A 21,753-nucleotide genomic window follows, 5' to 3' on the forward strand; every position below is an offset into this window, starting at 1 on the left:
TGAAGATAGATTCAAGTGGGTAGCCATGTTGGTCTGAAGCAGCAGGTGTAGTGAGGTCTCATGGGGAGCAGCAAGGCTGCCCTGGGCAGAAAGTACAAGGCGCATCATGCTCTGAAATCCGGTGGCTGACGCACAACAAGTTTTGACTTTTGCAAAAAAGAACGGAAAGACAAGAGAATATATTCCCATTTCAAAAGCATTGCCGGACAGGTCCAAAGTCAGCCGGATGAGCCATGTGTGATGGGGAGAGGAGCAGCTTTTTCACAGGGCTTGGCTTCATCTAAAAGGTAAAGGTAAAGGTATCCCCTGTGCAAGCACCGAGTCATGCCTGACCCTTGGGGTGACGCCCTCTAGTGTTTTCTTGGCAGACTCAATACGGGATGGTTTGCCGGTGCCTTCCCCACTCATTACCATTTACCCCCCAGCAAGCTGGGTATCATTTTACCAACCTCGGAAGGATGGAAGGCTGAGTCAACCTTGAGCCGGCTGCTGGGATCGAACTCCCAGCCTCATGGGCAGAGCTTTCAGACTGCATGTCTGCTGCCTTACCACTCGGCGCCACATGAGGCTCAATTGGCTGCATCTACACAAAGGTTTTTCTCTGCCTTGCCTTCCAAATGGGAATGCCTGTTCAAACTGCCGTGAAACTGGGCTCTGTCTCTGTCTCCCCTTTCCATTTTGTGCTTTGTGCTCCAGACATATGCCTCTGAATTCTTAGCAACTATGAGAGCAGGGAGCTCTTAGGATATAGAAGCAGCCTGCGCAAATGCATCTCAGGTGGAGCACAAGTCCCTTGCCAGCTGCAAATGAGACGGCTGAGAGGGGATCTGATAGCCATCTTCAAGTATTTAAAAGGGCGCCATAGAGGATGGAGCAGAGTTGTTCTCTCTTGCCCCAGAGGGACAGACCAGAACCAATGGGATGAAATTAATTCAAAAGAAATTCCATCTAAACATCCGGAAGAAGTTCCTGACAGTCAGAGCGGTTTCTCAGTGGAACAGGCTTCCTCAGGAGGTGGTGGGTTCTCCATCTTTGGAAATTTTTAAGCAGAGGCTGGAGAGCCATCTGACGGAGAGGCTGATTCTGTGAAGGCTCAAGGGGGTGACAGATTCAGTGGGTGAGCGATAGGCTTGTGAGAGTCCTGCATAGTGCAGGGGGTTGGACTAGATGACCCAGGAGGTCCCTTCCAACTCTAGGATGCTATGAAATGTGCCAATTACATAGCAGTGGCACTTGAAGAGTACCATGGTATGTTGCTCTTGGGGGCATGATAGCCTATCCTCAATGGTGGCATTCCAAGGCTGCAGAGTTGATGCCTGTCTGAGTAAACCACACACCCTTTGGTGGACCAGTAGTCTGGATCAGGATCAGGCAGAGTCAGGTGTGCAGATCCAATTTTTAAATGGGGCCAAATATCAGGCCTGAACAGTACAGCCTGCCAAGCTATTTCCCAACTATCCCAGGAATGTGAGCATTGTGCTTTCCAGGGAAATGTGGCGGAGTTCTTTGTACTCTTTAAGTTTGTCAACCTCCCTATCCAAGTTTATCTAACATATCAGGAACAGCATGCAAAAGAGAGCCAGCTCAGTGGAGTGGTTAAGAGCAGTAGCCTCTAATTTGCTCCTCCACGCCTCCACCTGCAGCCAGTTGGGTGACCCTGAGTTTGTCATAGTTCTGTTAGAGCTGTTCTGGCAGAGCAGTTCTCTCAGAGCTCTCTCAGCCCCACCTACTTCCCAGGGTGCCCGTTATGGGGAGAGGAAGGGAAGGTGAGCCGCTTTAGACTCTTTTGGGTAGAGAAAAATGGAGCATAAAGACTCTTCTTCTTCTTCTTCCTTGTTAGGGATGCAGAGCTGGGGAAAATCCGTTTTTCGAATGTTACAAAATATTATAATGACAACAATAATAGAATTTCTAAACCGCCCTCCCGGAACCGGCTCAGGTTGCTGTACCCAATACAATCAGCATGCCAGGGTTTTTAATATGGCTTTTAAAATGTTGGAATGTAGAAAAGTCAAGAAACTAAAAAACTCTGCCGGGGGATCACCGCTCGCGCGAGCGCTGCGCCCCCGCGCCCCCGCATCCTAACCCGACACGCTTCGCCCATCGCCCGGCCGCTCCTCCCCAAACGCGGGGGAGGGGGGGCGCCGCCGCGATCCCCTCCGCTCCGCCCGCTCCGAGCGCGCCGCTTGGCCCGAGGCGCAGAGGAGCCGGGATCCTAATGCCGGGCGCGCCTCCCGCGCTCACCTGATGCGCCGCGCAGCGCCTCGCCTCCCTCCCTCCTCCGGGGCTCGGCTCCGGCACTCTGGGCGCGGGGCGGCGGCGGCGGCGGCGAGAGGCAGCCTGGTGGCCCCGCGGCGGCGCTCCGGCTTCCCCCTTGGCCGAGCCCAGCCGGGGAGGGCGGGGAAGGGGGCTGGCCAGGGCTCCCCTTCTTAACCGGCCCCGCCGGCTCCCCTGCAGGCTGCGCCGGGCTGCGGAGGCGCGCTCTCGTCCCGGACCGTCTGCCCGCCAGCCAGCTGCGCAAGGACAAGCCGGTAAGCTGGGGGCGGCGGGGAGGGGGCCGGCCCCTCCCTCCCTCCCTCCCGGGGGAGCTCCCGGCCTCGGGCGGGGGAGAGGGGGGGCTTTTTGCAATGGCAAGTCGGCGCGGCGCGCGTGCGCTTCAGCAGGCGGCCAAAGAGGCCGCGGGAAAGTTTGGGTCCGGCCGGGAGCCCGGCTTCCCGTGGGTCTTGTGGCCCCTGCTGGGAAGGGGGCTGAGGTGGGCCTTTCCCGTCCGGGGAGAAGCAGAAAAGGTGGGCCACGGCCTTCCTCTGCAGAGCCTTCCTGGGGGTCCGCCTTCCAAGGACCAACCCTGCCCGGCTTCCTGACCCGACCAGATCTTGCCGTGCCAGGCCACCTTGGACTGAAGGGGACCTATGGAATGCCAGCTAATCCTAGAACAGTAAATGACCTCCTGTGCCCGAAAGTGTGCCCCCCTCCCCTTTGGAAAGTTGTTACTGCTCGGTGTTTTCTCTCCCCTACCGCTTCCCGGCCTCTGGGCAGAAGTGGGACCAGGCTAGCGATGGGGATGCCCAAAGCATAAGGTGACCAGATTTTAACATCGGTAAAGCGGGATTCCATTGACCGGGGGTGTTCTTGATTAAAAATTCGGTCTATATGGGGTAACAAAAAGTTTCATAGAACGCATAGAACGCAAAAATAGTATTGTAATATATATGTATTTAATTTCAACATAAGTACAATTTGCCAGGTGCCCCCAGATGGCCCTCCAAAAGTGGGACAATCGGATCACCTTATCAAAGCAGTGAATTGCACCTGGTTCCCCCTCTCCAGCCCTCTGCCTGGGCTGTCATTTGCCTCTCCCTGGGCTCCACTTGGGGTCCCTGCCCACTGCCCCCCCTGGGATCCCTCCAGGAAGCTTCCCCCGGAGGGCCAGGGTTAACCAGTGGGGGTCACGCCTCTGAGGGTGCTGATGGAGGGACAGCCTGCAGATACAGCCTCTCTTGTGCACATAGCAACAGGATGGCCGCCCAGGCGTTCAGCATGCTTCATGTATACGTGACTTCTCAGAGCAAAGTTGGAACCCAGTGACATCTTTAAGAGCAGCAAAGTTTACTTTCTGGGCATAAGTTTCTCGTGTTGCTTCTTCGGAATTGATGCAGGCACAGCAGGGCAAAGTTTGACTCCCCAGAGGCACCCTGACAGCCAACAAGGTTCAATTCCACACATCTGCTTTCGTGTGCGTGCACACCTCATCGGATACAGCGAAGTGTGCCTGCACACGAAAGCTTGTAAACCCAGAATAAAATTCGGGTGGTCCTCGGGAGGGCCCTGGACCCAAACCTTCGCCTGCTGCTTCAGACCAACACAGCCCCCCACTGGAAATGATCTACCAGTAATCCCCACAACAGCCTTTCGGTGTGGGTCAGCTTTCTTGATTCCTGTGTTGCAGACAAATGACCAAGCCAGAGAGAGCTGGAGGTAATTAGGATCCCCTCTGTGGCCACCTTCCCCCTTGTCTCCTGCCAGAGGGCTCATGCCGGCTAGCCCCCCAGCGGGCTTGGTCCCAACCCCCAGAGCCCCGGAGCTCCTGTTAGTCCACAGCAGGGCAAGAATTGAAGCCCCGCTTGCTTGTTGATAGGGCAGGGAGAGGGAGAGGGAGAGGGAGGGGGCAGCCCCCTTTCTCCCACTTTAGGGCCACAGGGGGCTGTGGGGTGGAAACGGCCGGGCTGGTCCGATAAACCGTGCTTTCCACCCCCGGCTTTGCCGAGCTGACAGGTGCTCCAAGAACCGGGGGAGCCCGGCCACACCCCATCTCCATTTGGAAAGGAGGAGGCAGGCCCGGACAGGTGCAGGCAATGCTCTCTGCAGAGCATCGGCATGAAGATACGGCATCGGCTGCTCCTGGGAACCCAGGAGCAGGGCTGCGCTTAGGAGATGTGTGGCTGTTCAAGAAGAGGGCTGTGGCACCCTTTCCCCCGCGCTCCCCTCCCTTGTCAACTAAAGCAGGACTCCAGTCCTCCTTGGAAGAGGCGCAAATCCCCTTGCCGTGCCAAACGTTTAGCGAGGCCGTCGCATTTGCCGAACGACGACCGCATAAAGCTAGTTTTATGCAATCTCTTGATCTTGCCGGCATTAATCAAAGGGGAGGATGGGGAGGAATCCATCTGGCGCTGCTCAAAACAAGCTGTCAAGGAAGCGGCATCCTTAAGCAGCGCTGTCAGTTTTCAGGTGCCGATGATGTGCCGTCAGGTTGCTCCCAGCGGGGTGTAGCGGTTAACAGCGGCGGACTCTTACGTGGAGAACGGGTTGGATTTCCCGCTCCCCCATGTGCAGCCAGCTGGGGGACCTTGGGCCGGTGACAGTACTTTCAGAGCTGTTCTTGTAGAGCAGTTCTTTTAGAGCTTCCTCGACACCACTGACCTCTTAGGGTATCCGTTGTGGGGAGAGGAAGGGAAAGGTGTTTGTAAGCTGCTTCAGGACTCCTTTGGATCGTGAAAAGCGGGGTATAGAAAAATGGCTCTTCTTCCGATTTCCAGTGGCGTTATGAATTCATGAGCACACTATGGCTGACTGCTATGCTTGGGTTTCCATGATTGAGTCAGGGCCTCTCATGTTGGGTCTCCCTTTTTTCCAACTTTCCCTGGCATTGCCTTTCCCGGTGAGTCCTGTCTTCCTGTGTTGGAACCATAGAATCATAGAGTTGGAAGGGACCTCCTGGGTCATCTAGTCCAACCCCCTGCACTGTGCAGGACACTCACAACCCTATCGCTCATCCACTGTCACCTGCCACCCCCTTGAATCTTCACAGAATCAGCCTCTCTGTCAGATGGCTATCCAGCCTCTGTTTAAAAATCTCCAAAGATCGAGAACCCACCACCTCCCGAGCAAGCCTGTTCTACTGAGAAACCACTCTAACTGTCAGGAACTTCTTCCGGATGTTTAGATGGAATTTCTTTTGAATTAATTTCATCCCTTTGGTTCTGGTCCGTCCCTCCGGGGCAAGAGAGAACAACTCTGCTCCATCCTCTGCAATAGGCTCAATTTAGTCATTTTAGCTTCTGGGGAGAATTCAGGCTCAATTTCCTCTCTGGATCACTGATAGTTCTATGCTGGTGGGCCAAGAGAGCTGTAAAGCTGCAAAGTTTGCACAGTATCCCTTCCGGACTTGTCAGGACACACGGTGTCTTTGCATCCGCTTTTATGTCCCAGGGAACGCAATTTGTCTTGTGTCCAGGCAGAGGCCCCTGGGAGAAAGGCACCAAAGCAACAGCCCTGCGGCTTCTGAGCAAGGAGAATCCATTACTCTCTCAAGGGACATCATATCCTCTGTGAACTGCTCCACTCCCCCTTTCATGCCGAGAGCCAGCGCCACATCTTGTAGCAGTGAGTTCCGCAGTTCTGTGCATTGCATAATCAAACACAGCTACCCACTTGAATATATAATGACGCACAGTCCTAAACCTACCCCTTCATTTCACTAAAAAGTAGGATTGGTCTTCCAATTCATATAAGTATGATAAATATGATAAATAAATTCCTCCCCTCCTCCCCCCCGCAGATTGTGGTTTAAAGATTCCTTCCAGAAGTCAGATTTCCCCCCTTCCTGGATCGCACCAGAAGGGGCCTGGAGCGGGAGATCATCCTTCCCAGCTGGAGCCAAGCACAAGCAGGGGTAGTCAAACTGCGGCCCTCCAGATGTCCATGGACTACAATTCCCATGAGCCCCTGGCAGGGGCTCATGGGAATTGTAGTCCATGGACATCTGGAGGGCCGCAGTTTGACTACCCCTGACAGGGCAGCCACCCAGGATGGTGTTCTTGTGCCAGTTTGCTCTGAGATGGGTCAGGATGCTCATCAGCGTGTCAAAGACCCCCTCTCCCATTCCCTTTTCACCTGAAGAACCAGCGCAAATAGCAGAGCTTAGATGCAGGCAAAGTCATTCTGGTTCACAGGCGAGCTGAGTCTTCTCCCGCCTTGCCAAAAAGAGAGAGAGAGAGAGAGAATTAACTAGGAGAACAGGGAGATTAATTTCAAAGATTGCGTTAAGTGAAATTAGTGGCAGAAAAGGAGGCGGCCCTCTGCTTTGATACACCTTCCCCTGGGTACAGCAAGGGCCAAGTCTTTCCCAGGCCTGAGTTCAGATCGGTGCGAAAAAAATAAAATTAAAAAATCCCCTTTCCACGGTGTGTGTGTGTGAGAATGGAGAAGGGGGGGGGCTCAGCCAGGGGGAGGGTCAGCAACCTCCCCCCAGGACTTTCAGCTGTCAAGGAACTGGCAAGAAGAAGAATTAGTTCTTATATGGCGCTTTTCTCTACCCAAAGGAGTCTCAAAGTGGCTTACAATTGCCTTCCCTTCCTCTCCCCACAACAGACACCCTGTGAGGGAGGTGAGGCTGAGAGAGCCCTGATATTACTGCTCGGTCAGAACAGTTTTATCAGTGCCATGGTGAGCCAAAGATAACCCACCTGGCTGCATGTGGGGGAGCGGGGAATCAAACCCGGCTCGCCAGATTAGAAGCCCGTACTCCTAGCCACTACACCAAGAGGGTGGGTTCCCTTCATTGTAATGGTGCTTGCGGAGCTGGTGTGGATTTGGAGCCAAAATGGTCCACCACCAGGTCCCATGCCCCTCTCCATCTCGGACCTCTGTCTGCTCAATATGGCACCGAGTCTCTCAATGGCATTTCTGATGGATGCGTCGGACGAATGTGACGCCATCAGAAAGACAGGATCCAAATGAGTCCGGCTTTTGAGCGCGTCGGCAAAAGGCTCCCGAAAGCACCTCCCTGCCACAAATGTTGCTAGTCTTTCCGATGCTCCTGGACTCTTGCTCTGATCTGCTGCTCCAGACAGGCGGACCCAGCTATTCGAGGAGGAGGACTTTTCAAAAGCAGCATCGCTTGTGGCAGCCGAGCTACCTAGCCGGCCAGCGGTTCTTTACCTTACACCTGGTTCCCCACATTACCCCAACCTCCGTGCACACATCTGCTCTTTCCCAGAGCTTTTGCCACTTGGTAGCGAGCTTACTTGGTCACACCGTTCTTAGCAGGCGGACTTCCGCATCCAGACACCTCTGTGGCCTTGAGCCAGCTTAGTGTAGTGGTTAGGAGTGCTGGCTTCTAATCTCGCAAGCCGGGTTTGATTCCCCGTTCCTCCCCCACATGCAGCCAGCTGGGTGACCTTGGGCTCACCACGGCACTGTGATAAAGCTGTTTTGACTGAGCAGTAATATCAAGGCTCTCTCAGCCTCACCTCCCTCACAGGATGTCTGTTGTGGGGAGAGGAAGGGAAGGTGATTGTAAGCCGCTTTGAGACTCCTTTGGGTAGAGAAAAGCGGCATATAAGAACCAACTCTTCTTCCTCTTCAGTAATATCCGGGCTCTCTCAGCCTCACCTCCCTCACAGGGTGTCTGTTGTGGGGAGAGGAAAGGGAAGGCAATTGTAAGCCGCTTTGAGACTCCTTTGGGTAGAGAAAAGCGGCATATAAGAACCAACTCTTCTTCCTCTTCAGTAATATCAGGGCTCTCTCAGCCCCACCTTCCTCACACGGTGCCTGTTGTGGGGGGAGAGAGGGAAGGTGATTTTCGGCCGCTTTGAGACTCCTTTGGATAGAGAAAAGCGGCAAAGAAGAACCAACTCTTCTCCTTCTTCAGTAATATCAGGGCTCTCTCAGCCTCACCTCCCTCACAGGGTGTCTGTTGTGGGGAGAGGAAAGGGAAGGCAATTGTAAGCGGCCCAGAGGAAAATTCCTAGAAACGAAGATTTAGTGGGGGAGGAGAGAACCAAAGTGGTGGTTGGCATTACCCTGGGCATGTCAGAAAGGGCCACGAGAGCCGAGCACTGGCTCGCCCCTCCCTGCCCTCCCGCTCATGGTCTACAAAGGTTCCCAGAATCAGCATCGCTGTCCGGTGGCCATCCAGCCTCTGCTGAAAAACCTCCAAACCTCCACCCACCCACCCCCCCCCGAGGAAGCCCGTTCCACCGTGGCACTGCTCCATCTGGACGTTTTTCCTAATGTGTCGTCAAAAACACTTGATTGCATTTCAGCCCATCCGTTCTGACCTGACCTCCTGGAGCAACAGAAGCCATTTCCACTTCATTCTTGCCCATTCCCTGGAAACAAGTGAGCGGGACAGAGATCTGATCACCGAAGGCTTTCACGGCCAGAGCCAACTGGCCACTGCAGGTTTCCTGGGCCGTGTGGCTGTCGTGTGCAAGTTTTAGTCCTCGATTTTCGCCTGGAACTGTGGCTGGACTCTTCAGAGGTAGGACATGGGTAGGTGCTGCACTTTGACATGGAGTGTGTCCTACCTCTGAAGGCCGGCCACGGTTATTGGGAAATGCCAGGGACTCACACTACCAAGACCACGGCCTCACAGCCAGGAAAACCCACAGGAACAGAGATTCCTTGATCTCTTTTGCTGACCCCCGAAGGTTCTTCCTGGCATGTCTGTGGCCTCCGTCTCTGCTGTTAGTGGCCCTGCCTCTTTTCCCTGCCTCCACGGGTTGCCAGCTGGCCTTGCACCCCTCGGCCAGTGGGCCTCAGAGCCCCGCTTGGAGGTGCCTTTCCCCTCCGTTGCTTTGCTCCTGCAGCAAGAGGGATATGCTGCCCTTTGGTGGCTGCCAGTTCATCAGGCCTGCCAAGGCAGGTCTCTGCAACTGGGGCAAATGGTAGCGAGCCAGAAAGGGAGTCTGGAACCTGTTCTCCCAGTCACTGGCTGAAGGAGCCGGCTTCCTAGTCTTCCTCGGTGGGCTGGCGAGACATCCCGGGGGACTACCTGCCTTCCAGACAACTCGAGAGCCCGTGGGCTACAGTAGAGGCAACTGGTGAGTCTCTCAGCCTTTTCAGAAAAACGGGGCGGAAAACTCCCCAGCCGCTTCCCCACCGGCATCAGAAATGAAGCTGGGAAACACCGTATGCAAAGTACGATTGGGGTGCTGTGGTATAGGATGGGGTTGTGGCTCAGTGGAAGAGCCTCTGCTTGGCACGCAGAAGGTCCCAGGTTCAGTCCCCGGCATCTCCAGTTTCAAAGGGCCAGGTAGGCAGTGATGGGAAAGACCTCTGCCTGGGACCCTGGAGAGCCATGGAGAGGGGTCGTGGATCAGTGGAAGAGCCTCTGCCTGCCACACAGAAGGTCCCAGGTTCAGTCCCCGGTATCTCCAGTTTGAAAGGACCAGGCAGTCGGGGATGGGAAAGACCTTCAAGCCCGAGACGCTGGAGGGCAGCTACTAGCTTGAGTAGGCAATTCTTACATTGATGGGCCGATGTTCTGCTTCAGTATCAGGAAGCTTCATGTGTGCAATGGGGGTCAAATTACGGGAAAGGAGGCTCCATTTGAATATTTGAATATTAGAAAGCATTTAATGAGGGGGGAGGGCTGTTCCTAGATAGAATATGTTCCTCAGAGGTTGGTGGAGTCCCCTTTGTTGGAAGTTTTTAGGAAGAGATGGGAGTGTGGGATTTTTAAGTCCACGAGAAGGGTTTTGGGGGGGCTTGATGACCCTTCAGGATATCTTCCAGCTCTGTGAGATTCTGATTCTATGTTCAGGATCTGGTGCTGGGAGGAAAATTCCACAGCTATTCTACTGGGTCAGTTACTGGGTCCCAATTCACGGTTCTGGTCATCCAGCATCAAACCCACCTACCTGCAGGACTGCCTCTCTTGCTGAGTTTTGTCCCAACAGCTTTGCTCACCTGAGCAAAATGCCTTTGGAGATGCCACCAGGCAGATGGGTAAAACTGGGAATTACTCATTCACATACGTTCTCTGGTGTGGCTTCCACCATTGTGCCTCGATCACTCTGCTGAGGGCGCCAATCAGAAATGTCCAGGTGCACATTCTTATAATCGAACCCCCTTTCCAATGGGGCTCGTTCCACATCCGTTGTATAATGCCCTTTTGGTGAACTTTTGCAGCTTGATTTTTCCTGTGCAAAACTGGAAAATCTGCTTTTAAGTGTATTATCCAACATGTGCAGAATGAGCCCGGGGGGTTTTTACAAGGGAACAGGACTCACCAAATTGCAATGTTTACTATAGGGTCGCCTTGCTTTTACTGCGTTGATTCTGCATTTGTGAGTTACTTTCGACATTGTGGGATGTCGGGCTTCACGTACGGTTGCCAGAATCCATGCAGAATTCAAACTGGTTTCCAGTTAAAAGAACAGTTCCAATTGACAACATGGCTGCTTTGACATCTCCAGGAATTTCACAGTTCAGAGCAGTTGACAGTTTTCGGTTTGCAGGGCTTTCCAGGTCTGTAGCTCTAGTCCTAGAGGCCCTTGCTGTTTGTCTCAGTTGGTTCTTAACATTGTGTAATCTGCCTTGAGTTTCAGGGAGGAATCCAGGTTGGGGTCTGGCAGCACCTTAGGGATTTCTAAGATTTCGCTTGGTCACATGTTTTCTCCGGGAGAAAGGTGGGACTATAAATGGTTAGTGATAACAGGGCTGGATCCCAAAGGGCAGAATGAATCAGGGCCAATGGCCCTACAGGAGGGTATTCCTGTATTACCCTTCCAAAGTCCTTAAGTAGGAACAGTACATCTTGCCCCACATGCATCTTTGCTTCTCTTTGTGAGCGCCCTGCATGGTGCAGAGGGTTGGACTAGATGACCCAGGAGGTCCCTTCCAACTCATTATCCCATGATTCTATGATTCTTGTGGCTGTTTCCTCTTGGTGCCTGGAGTGAAAGGGGACTCAATAGCAAAGGGCTAGTTTGCAGTGTGGCAGGCATCAAGGGATGGGCCTGGAGGTGTGAAGTAGCAGCCAGGCATTTGCTTGAGGCCGACTGACTCAAAACATCTGCTGGTCCCCCCCCCCCAGATGCCCCTTCCATGACTGAACAAATCTGACCTCCCCAGGGATATGTCAGTGTTGTTGTTCTGTTGAAATACTGTTTGGGTTGACATGCTGTGTTATGTTGTGAATTGTTATCTGACAGATTGTTATAGTGTTGTGTGTAACTGTTTTTACAACGTTCTATGTAAACCGCCCGGAGCCGTATGGAAGGGCAGTATAAAAATCCAAACAAACTAATAATAAATTCAAACCAGAAGCAAACATCCTGAAATTTTGCAGTCTGGTCCTGAAATATTACCACTTGTAAGAGTAGATTTAAAAAGATATATTAGGGTCATGTGTTGTTGATTTTTGAAAACCCCAAATCACTTTTGCTTGGCATTTTGTGGAGCAAATCGCGTAGAGCAAATATATTGAAATATGAGTTTATTTATATGATGTATTCTGAGTGCAGAGTGGGGAGGGGGGTGAAGACACTTCTCCCCCCCCCCCATATTCTAAGACTTCTGTGCCACAGTTCTGCGTCCCTAACCTATGATGCAAGCCAGAGCTGATTCCTAGATGAGGCACACATTCCGTTGAGCATGTGCAGAGAGCTTTTCTTTCAGCATGGGGTCTGAGCCTGGCTTCTTTCCAAAGCAAGGGCAAAGGTTGGGGTTTGCTGATGCGCCTGTCGCTCGCCCTGCTGCCCCGTTGGGCCCACACGGGTGAGCCTGGCAGAGACAAGCAGCCGACATGAGCTGCCGGCCAGCGGAGGGAAGCACAGCCAGGCCCTCCTCCTCCCCAAAAGAGCCGACACTACAGTTTTGATGATTGCTCTGAGCTAATTATTAAGGATTGAGCGGTGCACGGGGGTGGGGGTGGGGGCGGGGGCTGGGGCTGGGGTGGGGGAGTTCTTTATTCATCAAAAAGCCAGAAGAAGAGGCTCCCACTTGAAACGCGCCAGGTTCCCTACCCCTGCCTGGAGCAAGTCTCTGGAGGGAAGTTGCTCGCGCTTAGTCACCCCGGTGAGCCTCTCTCAGAGACTCCTTCCCAGCGGCTTGTTCGTTCTCAGAAGAGGCAGAATCCAGAGCGAAGCCGGGAGGCTGCGGTTCCCACAGCCGATTTCCAACAGCCCTGTCCTGAGCTGGCTCTGGACCACCCTTTGCCCCCCACTCCCCATCTGTCTTCAGCCGTCAGAAGGACCCTCCTCTCCACGGATGTCCCACGCAACCAGGGTAACCTCACAGAGCTGTGCATCGTTTCTTGCTCGCTGCTATGCGATCTTCTTCTCTCTGCAGACATCAGAGCGTCAGAAATGGAGGGATTTGCCGGGAAAGGTTCCAGAGGTCCTGGTAGGGTTGCCAGCTCCCGGTTGGGAGAAACCTGGAGACTTTGGGGTTGGAGCCTGCAGAGGCCAAGGTTTAGGGAGGGTTGGGATTTCATAGATTAAAGAATCACAGAGTTGGAAGGGACCTCCAGGGTCTTTTAGTCCAACCGCCTGCAGAACATAGTTACCTGCCCACCCGCAGTGACCCCAAATCCTTGCCCTTATGGTGGAATTGGGGTCGCTGCAGTAGGCAGGTAGTTCAGTGGAGTATAATGTCAAACATTCTACCTTCTAAGCAGCCATTTTCTCCAGGAGATCTCTGTAATCTGGAGAGGAACGGGAATTCCAGGGGATCCCCAGGTCCCCCCTGGAGGCTGGCATCCCTATGTCCTGGGACGAGGTGGGGAAGTTCCATTGGTATCATTCATTGGCCAAGGAAATACGCTCTACGGATGTTTAAAGAGCCCTTGATGGCCCAGGCTAGTCTGATCTGGTCAGATTTTGGAAACTAATCAGGGCTGGCCCTGCTTAGTGTTTGGATGGGAGGCCTCGAAGGAATGACGGGGCTGTGACACAGGCAATGGCAAACCACCTCTGAAGGTCCCTTGCCTCGAATACCCTGTGGGGCTGTCACAATTGGGCTGTGACTTCACAGCACGTTCCAGCCCCGTGGTTAAAGTCGCCATGATTGCTTCACACCTTCCAAACTGGAGGTGCTCCTGAAGGAAACAGGATCCCCTGCCGCCGATTATGCTAATTTCAGCATCCTTTAGACCAGGGGTAGTCAACCTGTGGTCCTCCAGATGTCCATGGACTACAATTCCCATGAGCCCCTGCCAGCAAATGCTTGGTGTTGCCCCTGCGCCACTTGGAAAAGGCACCTTGCTCCCCGGTTCTCGCTTGAGGTTAAAGCAGCGTCTCTGAAGACTGCTAGTGTGAGGCTCCTGACCTCAGCCGGCGGTTGGGTAGGGGTGGGATGGGGAGCAGCTGAGCTCTGTGGCTTTTCCTTGTGAGCCTGCTTAGTGTCTGTAATCTAGATCAGGGGTAGTCAACCTGTGGTCCTCCAGATGTCCATGGACTACAATTCCCATGAGCCCCTGCCAGCAAATGCTGGCAGGGGCTCATGGGAATTGTAGTCCATGGACATCTGGAGGACCACAGGTTGACTTCCCCTGCTTTAGACAAACCACTGGCTTTCCTTCAGCACTGGGCCTCAGAGTTTCAACCTTCTGCCGGCCCACATTGAGACCAGCATGGTTACCAACCTCCAGGGGATAGCTGGGGCTCCCTTGCTATTATAGCTGATCACAAGGTGACGGAGATTGGTCCACCTGGAGAAAACGGGCGCTCTGGAAAGCGGGATTGCTGACATTTTACCCCAGTGAAGTCCCGTCCCCAAACCCTGCCCGTCTCAGGCTCCACCCACCCACCCCAAATCTCTTGTAGTGTTGGAGGTCTCCCATCCAAATACTAGTCAAAACTAGCATGGCTTTACTTCCAATATCAGATGTGACCTGCTAGCCTGGGCTGGGCATGAAATAAGACGATGGCATTCTAGAACACTGGCCCAGACTGAAGGAACAGCGTTGTGAAAACATCATATCTTGGTTTTGAAAGCCAGCACGGTGCAGTGGTTAAGAGCAGCGGCCTTTACTCCGGAGAACTGAGTTTGATTTCCCCATTGCTCCTCCACATGCAGCCAGCTGGGTGACCTTGTGCTAGTCACAGTTTTCTTGGAGCTCTCTCAGCCCCACCTACCTCACAGGGTGTCTGTTGTGGGGGGAGGAAGGGACTTTGGGACTCCTTTGAGTAGAGAAAAGTGGGGTGTAAAAAAAAACCCAGTTCTTCTCTCTTATGGGGAGCACTGGGAACTGAAGTTTCATTTCTTCTCCAGGTATGACAGGTAGGAGCTGAGTTCTGCTTTTCAAAGAGATGGGTCCTCCCTGCAGGGCACCCAATCTCTGCTTGTTGCAAACGGAGATCTGGGATGTGTGCGTTGAACCGAGTGGCCTTTGGGTCCCGTTCTGCCCTTGTGTGGAAATGCTGAGGGTGCTGATCAGCAAGTTGTCACGGGAGAGGTCCCCCCAGTTTGGCAATACTTCTTGTCAGATGTCTCTGCCGGTGGCCATGGGTGGAATCTGCCGCCTCATCTGAACAATAAGGACCGGCTTAGCGGAGCAGAAGCTTAATTCTGCTTGGGTTTGTGTCCTATTTAGAGGGGGCCTGGGATATGAAGGATACTCTGTTTGAGGGTAAACGTAAAAGCACATCATGTGTACAGTTCCAAAAGGATCCTACCAATCCACCAGGATTTGCCCCCTACCTGGGGTCAGGATGACAGCTTTCATGGTCCTCTAGTCTAGGGAGATTCCAGCCACCATGTCTTCATGGCCGTCCCTGCCTGAGAACAATGTAGCGTAGTTCTCGTAGCTGTCATGGCGGCCACCAATACCTTTCCTGGTGCCAGTGGAGGGTTTATAGGAAGTAGTTGAGGCTATCGGCCCCTGGAGAGTTGATTTTTAAAAATATTACCTTGGTGGCGGCAGCCACCACCACAACAGCAATCTCTTCATGGCATGGCTGACGGTAGCCATATTGTGACTGGCTCCACCTCCTGTGGTAGCCATTTTGTGTGCCAAAATTTCAAAGGGGCCCACAGGTTCAAGAAATGTTAGGGACCCCTGTACATGAATGTGGTCCTTCAATCAATGGCAAAGTATCCAGAATAAAACAATGGTCACCCCGTATGTGTGTGTTGTGTAGGTGTGTGTGTGTAGGTGTGTGTGTGTAGGTGTGTGTGGTGTGTGGCAATGAGAGGCAAGGCCCTACCTGGCAGCTACAATAATCTGATATATTTTAATGGTTTTATTGTTAAATGGTTTTATATACTACTGTATATTATATTTTGTCGGAAACTGCCCTGAGATGGTTTTGCTGAGAGGAGCAGTTATAGAAATCTAATAATAACTTGAGCATATCCCCCAGAGAGCAATTCTCTCTGCCAACACGAACAGGCTGGTGATCCCTGGCCCGGGAGACGTGTGCTTGGCCTCAACCAGGGCCAGGGCCTTCTCAGTTCTGGCCCCGATCTGGTTGGATGAACTCCCGGAAGAGCTTGGGCCTTAGAGGAACTGCCTCAGTTCCAAAGGGCCTACAAAAAAAAGATCTTCCACCAGGCCTTCATTTGAGGCTGGTGAGCTAATAGAACACCATGAAAGCCACCAGACCCTCCTCCGTAATTCTCTCCCACCCCAGACTAAAAAGGAGTTGTTTAATCGACAACCGGGCAGCTGATATATTTTATCTGATATACTAGCAAGAAAGCCCATTGCAACCAGGAATGCAATGGGCGCTAGGACCCAGGGGACACCAGGAGGTGCTTTTTTTTTCTGCTGCGTGGAGCTGTGAAAGGCTCCTACAGGTTTTTTTTTTTCTGCTGCTTGGAGCTGGGAAAGGCTCCTACAGGGTTTTGTTTTCTGCTGCTTGGATCTGCGAAAGGCTCCTACAGGGTTTTTTTTTCTGCTGCTTGGAGCTGTGAAAGGCTCCTGCAGGGTTTTTTTTTTTCTGCTAGCTCTCGTGGGCGTGCCGGCTTGGAGCTCCTACAGGGGTTTTTTTTCCTGCTGCTTGGAGCTGGGAAAGGCTCCTTCAGGGTTTTGTTTTCTGCTGCTTGGATCTGCGAAAGGCTCCTACAGGGTTTTTTTTTCTGCTGCTTGGATCTGCGAAAGGCTCCTACAGGGTTTTTTTTTCTGCTGCTTGGAGCTGTGAAAGGCTCCTACAGGGTTTTTTTTTCTGCTGCTTGGAGCTGTGAAAGGCTCCTGCAGGGTTTTTTTTTTCTGCTAGCTCTCGTGGGCTTGGAGCTCCTACAGGGGTTTTTTTTCCTGCTGCTTGGAGCTGGGAAAGGCTCCTTCAGGGTTTTGTTTTCTGCTGCTTGGATCTGCGAAAGGCTCCTACAGGGTTTTTTTTTCTGCTGCTTGGAGCTGTGAAAGGCTCCTGCAGGGTTTTTTTTTTCTGCTAGCTCTCGTGGGCGTGCCGGCTTGGAGCTCCTACAGGGGTTTTTTTTCCTGCTGCTTGGAGCTGGGAAAGGCTCCTTCAGGGTTTTGTTTTCTGCTGCTTGGATCTGCGAAAGGCTCCTACAGGGTTTTTTTTTCTGCTGCTTGGAGCTGTGAAAGGCTCCTGCAGGGTTTTTTTTTTCTGCTAGCTCTCGTGGGCGTGCCGGCTTGGAGCTCCTACAGGGTTTTTTTTTCCTGCTGCTTGGAGCTGGGAAAGGCTCCTTCAGGGTTTTGTTTTCTGCTGCTTGGATCTGCGAAAGGCTCCTACAGGGTTTTTTTTTCTGCTGCTTGGAGCTGTGAAAGGCTCCTGCAGGGTTTTTTTTTTCTGCTAGCTCTCGTGGGCGTGCCGGCTTGGAGCTCCTACAGGGGTTTTTTTTCCTGCTGCTTGGAGCTGTGAAAGGCTCCTACAGGGTTAATTTTTTTCTGCTGCCTCTCGTCGGCGCGGCGGCTTGGAGCTCCTACAGGGGTTTTTTTTTCTGCTGCCTCTCGTCGCGCTAGCGGCGAAAGGCTCCTCCGGGGGTGTTTTTTTTTTTTTCTGCAGCTTCTCGGCGGCTGGAGTCTTGTGTTGTGTTTGCGGCGGGGGCTTCCTTGGGGCCGGCCTGACGCGGTGAGAGACGCTTCGCGCCTCTCACCACGTCAGGCCGGGAGCAACTGCGAGCCGCGCTGAGCGCGGCTCGCAGTTGCTGGGGCTGGGAATCGGAGGGACCAATCGGCAGGCGCAAAGCGCCTGCCGTTTGGTCCCTCCGGTTGTCTGTCATGAGGAAGGGTCCAATCCGGACCCTTCCTCATCCCGGACACATCCCGCCCCAGAACCCCTTACTGTTTTATTTAGTCCGTGGCGCCCGCGGCGCCACGGGCGGTGTACAGATTATAACTAGGAATCAAGCCCGCTGTCGTGTAAATACAGCAGGCGCTAGCTGGGGGAGAACTTGGCCGCGCGCCTCCCAATTGGCCACTTGGCCGTGGATTGCCACTCTGAGGAGCGAATCAGGAGCCGCTTTGCGGCTCCTGATTCGCTCCTCAGAGTTTTTATCACGGACAGGGCCCGCCCTAACTCCTCCCCAACAGCCCTTAGCCTTTTATTTAATCCGCTCCACAGGAGTGGATTAAAGATGGTTTTAATGTTAAATGGTTTTGCTGTATATTATATTTTGTTGTAAACTGCCCTGAAATGTCTGTGCTGAGAGGGACGATTATAGAAATATAATAATAATAATAATAATAATAATAATAATAATAATAATAATAATAATAATAGCATTGCTTGTGAGCATTCTCTAGCAGTACCAGGGTCTCGCCAATGCCGTGGAGGGTTGGCATCAGGCCCCTAGCCAAAGTTGTAAAAACGGCCAGGCCCCATCATTCACCTGTCCTGCCCCTCCAATCCACACTCAGGGTTCGTGTGGAATCTGTTTCAAGTGTCAATTCTCTGTGTGAAAAAGAAAGGCATTGGGGTAAAAATGATTATTATTTGATTTCTAGAACACCTCTCTCCTGTTGGGCTTGAGGTGGTTCTCAGCACATTCAACATACCGAGATACGTAATACATTATTCATTACATATTAAAAATTGAAAATTAAAACTACTGAAATGACCAGCTCTCTCCCAGAAACTAACTAATTAACTAACTTCCCCCCCCCCAAAAAAAACATGTTAATGCTGTCATTTCTTTCCCCACCTGTTGGATATGACAGGTATCTCTGTCAGTGGCATGGAGGGGGAGGAGTGTGAATCTTGTTATAAATGTCCCAAATGTGAATTCTCTATGCAATTAACAGCATTAGCAGTTAGAAGGGCTGAACTTGTGCCTTTAGAAATACCTTCAAGGTTGGAAGAGCGTGAAATGATGTTGAAGTAAAGCAGGAAATGCCCACGCCGGCTTTGCGTCCTTTCGGCTCGCAAACGGAAAAAAGAGAGAGGGCCCCTGCTTTAAAGCTCATCACTAACAATTCTAAAACTTGAGGTAGACCCCTCCTGCCTGCCTGTGCTCTGGTCACAACCTTATTGGGCCAGGCATCCCCCCTGGAGAAAGAAACCATTCTCAGCATTAATTTTTGGACGGGCATCTTCTCCCAATTTCAGAGAGTGGTCTAATATCTGGTTGCCAGCTCCAGGCTGGGAAAACCTGGAGACTCTTGTCTCCAGGGTGGATTCTGCAGAGGGTGGGCTTTGGGGAGGGGAGGGGTTTCAGTGGGGTAGAATGCCGTAGTTCTAAGCGGCCATTTTCTCCAGGGGAACTGATCTCTGTTGCCTCGAGATGAGCTGGAATTCTGGGGGATCCCCTGGTCCCTCCTGGGGGCAGGCATCTGTAGTCCAATATCAAACATCTCCCAGATTTGGAAAATGGTGGCCTTAAACTTCTCTGTAGTATCAAATACCAGCAGCAGCCAGAACAGAGCAACTGTTAGATTCATGGAGGAGATGACTATCTGTGACTACTAGCCCTGGTGACTAAAGTAAATTTCCACATTCAGAGGCACTGAACCTTTGAATCCCAGAGCCTGGAGGCAACTTCAGGTTAAGGCCTCAGCCTCTGTGCTGGCCCTCCAGAGGAACCGGTTGGCCACCGTGTGGGGCAGGATGTTGGACTAGATGGACCACTGGTCGGATCCAGCAGGGCTCTTCTTGTGTTCTTATGAAGGCCTCAGCTTCTAGGTCTTCTTGTTGGCTCTGCAGAAGAACCGGTTGAATGCTGTGGGAGACAGGATGTTGGACCAAAAGGACTATCGGTCTGATCCAGCAGGGCTCTTCTTGTGTTCTTGTGAAGTCCTCAGCCTCTATGTCTGGTTGGCTCTCCAGAAGAACTAGTTGAATGCTGTGTGAGACAGGATGCTGGACTAGATGGACTATTGGTCTGATCCAGGAGGGCTCTTCTTGTGTTCTTATGAGAACCTCATCCTCCATGCCCTCTTGTTGGCCTTTCAGAGGAACTGGTTGGGGCCACTGTGTGGGACAGGATGTCGGGTTAGATGGGCCACTGGTCTGATCCAGCAGGGCTCTTCTGATGTTCTTAACTGCCCAGAAATGGACAAGACCTGGGCAAGGAGGATTGTCATAGTCTCCTCCTTGTGAGCTACTTTCTCAAGAATAAGGAAAGGGGAAGAAAGTGTCTTTCTCTTCTATTTCTTAGCTATCCTCCTTGCCTGAAGGTATTTGATTTATAAAACAAATACTCAGTCTGAACTTGCTAGGAAAGGGTTTCTTATCTTACTATCTGGTTCTTCCCCCACCCTCCTTTTATCCTCACAGCCACCCTGCAGGGTAGCTGAGGGACAGTGCCTGGCCTCAGGTCATCTGGGGGGGGGGGCTTTGTAGCAGGTGAGGGGGTTTGAACCAGGGTCTCTCAGGTTATAGAACCATTGCAATAACTTTCCCGCCTTCACTCTTAGGATCCCTTTTGAAAATTCCCAACTGCATGGAGATAAAAGAAGAAGAGCTGGCTTTTCCTTCCCCACTTTTCACTGCCCGAAGGAGCCTCAAAGTTGACTTGCAAACACCTTTCCCTTCCTCAGGCACCCTATGGGGTAGGTGAGCCTGCGAGAGCCCTAAGAGAACTGTGACTGGCTCAAGGGCACCCTGCTGGCTGCATGTGGGGAAATCATGCCTGGTTCTTCAGATTAGGATTCAACGCTCTCAACCTCTACACCATCCCGGATTGCCAGCTCTGGGTAGAGAAATGCCTGGAGATTTTTTTGGGGGTGGGGGGAGAACATGGGGAAAGTGATGTCTGCAGCAGAGAGGGACCTCAGCCATAGAGCCCCAACCCCCCCTCCACACACACACACACCCAAAGCAGCCATTTTCTCCAGGGGAACTGATCACTCTCATCTGGAGATCGATTCCACTAGAGGGAAATGGCCATCCCCCAGTCAGAGGTTGGTACACTCTTGCTCTTTGGAGAGGGAGACCTGGGCCCATTCTGCACACATAGGATAATGCACTTTCAAAGTGCTTTTGCAGCTGGATTTTCCTGTGCAGAACAGGATAATCTGCTTCTAAAGTGCATTGAAAGTGCATTATCCAACGTGTGCAGAATGGGCTCAGGAGGAATCTGCAATTCTCCTCCATACTGAGCAACTTGGGAGCAGCGCCGATTCTTGAAAAGACTGAGGCTGGTCTCCCCTTCCACAGAGGTGAGTCGGAGGGCACTCTGCACAAGCTCGGTTGCACCCCTTTCCTTTGGCTGCAAAGCCAGCGACACGAGGCCACCAGCGACTGAGCCCCGGCACCTGCAGGCTCGGCCCTCCTCGCCCTCCCCCCAAGGCCGGTTCTGCGGGAGTTGTCCTGAATCAGCCCGTCTGGGTTTCCTCCAGACTTAGCTGGGTGCCATGCACATAAAATCCCCAAATCCATCCCTCAGATCAAATGAAGGTAATTACAAAGCTTATTGTGGGCGATACCCAGTGGGAGGGTGGGAGTGGCCACAGGTGGGGCGGCAAGGTGGATGCAGCCGAGGCAGAGAGGAGCAGAGAGGAGCAAGCCGCACCCGACATAAAACAAGCTGCCACAGCCAGGAACAGAAAGCATCAGGGTGGGTCACCCGACACACCTTTCTTGTAAAAGGGAGCAGCAGGGCACGGCCACGGGATGAGCTCACAGAAGGGCATGGGGAGCGGGACACCCCAGGCCCACGGCCCCTCCTGCCCGCAAAGGGGTGGGGAGGAATCCCCTACCTTCACACACCCTCCCCAAGCAGTAAGCCAAGCAGCCAAGAGGCATTGCCTAGGCAAATATTTATTGATACTCTGCTTTTCTCCCCCTTTTGGAACTCAAGGTGGCTTAGAACGCTGTCCTTCTCTCCTCTATTCTGGTGCAACAACTGCCCTGTGAGGTAGGCCAGGCTGAGACTGCGATGGGCCCAAAGTCATCCAGGGAACTTCTGGGATGAAGACCTGGATTTCAATCCGGGTCTCCTGGGATTGTGATCTTGACAGTACAGACACTATGCCACATGGGTCTCCCAAAAGCCCCCACTCCTAGTTCCTCCTGCCCTGGATGCTGGACTAGATGGAAGCGGTGGTGGCTACAAACACAGAAAGGTCTGGATCACCACAGGGAGCAGAGGTCCTTCTGTGGCTCTCAGCCCCAAGGTCTAGAT

At 52.7% G+C, this 21,753-nt stretch overlaps 1 protein-coding gene across 2 annotated transcripts in view; it reads left to right on the forward strand.

Moving 5' to 3' along the window:
* Positions 1-2,293: 2,293 nt before the first annotated feature.
* Positions 2,294-21,753, forward strand: part of FOXN1 (forkhead box N1) — a 47,365-nt gene continuing 27,905 nt past the window's right edge. The window contains exon 1 of one of the 2 annotated variants that reach the window (XM_077312171.1): positions 2,294-2,531. The gene's annotated coding sequence lies outside the window, so the exon portion shown is untranslated. The remainder of the gene's footprint in view (positions 2,532-21,753) is intronic. The other variant, XM_077312172.1, reaches the window with a different exon arrangement.

This window comes from Paroedura picta, chromosome 15 (genome assembly GCF_049243985.1).
Source record: "Paroedura picta isolate Pp20150507F chromosome 15, Ppicta_v3.0, whole genome shotgun sequence".
Taxonomy (NCBI): Eukaryota; Metazoa; Chordata; class Lepidosauria; order Squamata; family Gekkonidae; genus Paroedura; species Paroedura picta.